Source organism: Orycteropus afer, unplaced genomic scaffold, assembly GCF_000298275.1.
Source record: "Orycteropus afer afer isolate SDZICR_OR568_19922 unplaced genomic scaffold, OryAfe1.0 scaffold00515, whole genome shotgun sequence".
In the NCBI taxonomy this organism is placed as follows: Eukaryota; Metazoa; Chordata; class Mammalia; order Tubulidentata; family Orycteropodidae; genus Orycteropus; species Orycteropus afer.
In genome coordinates this window covers 1286218-1289401 of record NW_006922102.1, presented here as the reverse complement: position 1 = coordinate 1289401, position 3184 = coordinate 1286218, and positions in this window count along the sequence as shown.

Sequence of the window (3184 nt, the reverse complement as noted above, 5' to 3'; positions counted from 1 at the left end):
AAAAAAAAAAAGAAGAAGAAGAAGAAGAGCTTGGGGTGTAGTAGATGCTCTAGAAGTATTTGTCAAGTGAATGAAGCAGTGAGTTCAGCTAGGGGCTGGAAATGCCACAGCACTCCACTGTTAGCTGACAGGTCAGTGTTTCAGACCCACCAGCTGAAAAGACCTGGTGAACTGCTCCCATAAAGATTACAAGCCTAGGAAACCCTCTGGGGCAGTTCTACTCTGTCCTAAGCCCACTGCCATCAAGTCGATTCTGACTCATAGCAAACCCCCATTGGGTTTCCAAGGCTGTAAATCTTTACAGAAGTAGATTGCCTTATCTTCCTCCCACGGAAGGAGCAGCTGCTGGGTTTGAACCGCCTACCATCTGCTTAACAACCAAATGCCTAACCCACTACGACACCAGAGCTCCTTCTCCTCTGTCCTAGAGGGTAGCTATGAGTCAGAATCAGCTCAGTGACACACAACAGCAAACTCTCTACAACTCCCCTTACCGCTAGACCGCTAGACCACAGGTCAGCAAACTTATTTTGTAAAGTGCCACCTAGTAACTACATTAGACTTTGCAGTCTACTGCGCTAATCAGCTCTGCCATTGTGATGTCAACAAATTGGCATGGCTGCATTCCAATAAAGCTTTATTTATAAAAACAGGTGCTAGGCTGGGTTAGGCCTGAAGGTTGTAGTTTGCCAATCCCTGACCTTGACTTGAAAAGGGAACGTCAAGTGGAGTGGAGTAAGGTGGAGGATGGTGGGGAAACCTCAAGGGCTCCTGTGCCCCAGAGAAGGGTGGCTTCCCGTCCTAGCTGCCCTGAAGACTCAGGGAGCATCGAGGGAACCTTCCAGTGGTAGACTCCTCTGCAAGACTCCTGAAGGCTTCACCAGCCTGAGGAAGGGAGTGGATGAGCCCTGGTCCCCTGGTTTGAAACTGGCCAGGGCACAGAACCAACTCCTGGAGCTGGGGAATTCATTCCGACAATGGAGCCCATTGACGGAGAACAAGAGTGGTGTTGAAAGCTGGAGAGCTTCTTGTCAAAGTTAGCCAAGGGGATGTGGTGAGCGGGGCTTCCTCCACATCCTGATGTAGCTGGGAATCTGGTACAGAGGCAGAGGGGCCTTCCTGTCCAGCAGGGAGCCCCGGAGCCCCGATCTCATTGGAGACACTCTCTGAGCATGACCCATCCCCTGTTCTGGCTGATGCAGGCCACAGCCAGGGCCCTCTAACTCCACCGAACACCTGCCAGCCATTCCCCTGGCCTGTTAGCCAGGCTGCGGGGGGCTTTCCCTCTGCCCCAACTCGCCGGGATGGGGCAACCCAAGCAAGAGATGTAGGGTTTTTTCTTAACTGCTTCCTTGGGATGGGCTTGCTTTGCAGTTGTTTGCTTAACTGGCGCGCTTGGCTTGGTGTTGGGCAAAGGGACTTTCTCTTTCATGAAGCAGCCTTTGTTCCACAGGTGTTCATCACAGGAGCTGCCATTGTGGTCAGACGAGTCTGCCCCAGGCAGGAGGGGCACCGAGATCTTGGCACCGGCACCTCCGTTCACCCCACGCTCAGCTGGGCCTGTGCCCACCTCGCCCACTGGGATAACAGAGTGCCTGCCACACTGCTGGGGCAAGAACAAAGGTCCCAGCAGGGTCTCCCCAGAAGGGTGGTGGGCATACCTCCCACGGGTCAGCTCAGAAGCCTCAGGGTTTTCAGCAGAACGTACTGTGCCGGGATCCAGTGCCTCTCATGGATCCAACCTCTCGCAGCCCCATCACCCTTGTCTCCAGGACAGAAAACCACCACCTCGACCATAATGCTGGTAAGGGCTTTAGCCCACATGTGAGCAAAGTGAGTGTCCCTCTGTGCTAGGAAGAAAAGAAAAGCAGGCATACAGTGAGAGGTTGAAGGGAGGGCCTAGTAAGCCAAGAGCCTTTCCTAAAGACCCGTCATTTAAGCTGAGACTCAGTGTCCCCATAGCTGCCCTTTGTCTGGTGAGAGGCTGTCAGTAGACTATCCTGCAGAGGCAACAACTGCTTCCAAGGAGGCAACAACTTGCCGAAACTCTTCTAGATGCCAGGGGAACAGCAACACTAGGCAGCTGCTGGTCCCAAGGAAAGTTTGTAGGACTTGCACGATGACTGGGGAAGCAAGAGGCAAAACTAGATTGACATGCTCCAAGACGAGTCACATGCCGTGCAGACTCAGAGCCAAGCGAAGACTCAGAGAATGGGAAGCCACCCCCATGGAAGGCTCTGTATACTTTGCTGGGACTGGGATTCCCTAGAACTGAGAGTGCTCAGCGAAGAACTGGGTTGCCACAGCATTGGCTTGTACTAGACATGGTCGGTGTGTGTCTGCCAAAGTGGGTATAATACTGTCCTGTTCCCTAAGAACATATGCACAGGTTTGAACCCATGGCCCCTGTGAATGTGGCCTTATTTTCAGATGGAATTCAGTTAAAGATCTTGGAATGCGGTCATGCTGGATGGGTGGTGCAAACGGGGAGCGTGTTTGGCTGCTAACCTCAAGGTTGGGGGTTTGAGACTTCCCAGAGGTGCCTCAGAAGAAAGGGCTGGAGATTCACTGAAAAATCAGTCCTTGAAAACCCTATGGAGCAGGGCCGAGATCCAGTCAATGGGGAAGAAATTTCACAAATGGTGCTGGCAAAACTGGTTGTCCATGTACAGAAAAATGAAACAAGATCCGTACCTCACACCATACACTCCAGACGGACCAAAGACCTACATATGAAGCCTAGAGCTATAGAGCTCATCAAAGAAAAAATAGAGGCAAATTTAGAGGCCCTGATTTATGGCATAAATAGACTATCAAGCATAACCCAAGATGTACAAACAGCAAAAGACAAACTAGATAATTGGGACCTTCCAAACATTGCATTTATGTGCATCAAAAGACTCCTCCAAAAGAGTAAAAAGAGAACCTACAGGATGGGAAAAAATATTCAGCAACAATATATCTGACAAGGGACTTATCTTTAAAATTTATAGAAAAACTCCAAAACCTCAACCTCAAAAACGTAAATAATCCAATTTAAAAATGGGCAGAAGACAGAAACAGACACTTCACCAAAGAAGATATTCAGGCAGCCAAAAACAAACACATGAAGAAATGCTCGTGACCATTAGCACTCAGAGAGATGCAGATCAAATCAGCAATGAGATACCATCTCACCCCAGCA